Here is a 295-nt window from a genome sequence, read left to right on the forward strand (position 1 = left end):
TCCTGGATGCTCACACACTCCCTAAGCAGCCTTATAGGAGAAATATCAATGACTTCTGTTTCACTACAAGTGCCCACTACAGCATGGAGCCAAGCAAGAACAGATTTTAAACACTGTCCTCCTATCCCAGACCCTGGGACTAATGCTACAGTTAAGCTAGACCACATAAAAGAAGCCAGACAGATGAACTGTCATTAATGAGTCTTGCAGCTGGCTGTGTTACATGGCACCTGGTCCCATTGCTGCATTTACTATGCCCTCTTCAGTGCCCATTGGCTGCCTGAGCACAGCTTCC

The sequence above is a fragment of the Mastomys coucha genome, unplaced genomic scaffold (assembly GCF_008632895.1).
Source record: "Mastomys coucha isolate ucsf_1 unplaced genomic scaffold, UCSF_Mcou_1 pScaffold7, whole genome shotgun sequence".
NCBI classification, from domain to species: Eukaryota; Metazoa; Chordata; class Mammalia; order Rodentia; family Muridae; genus Mastomys; species Mastomys coucha.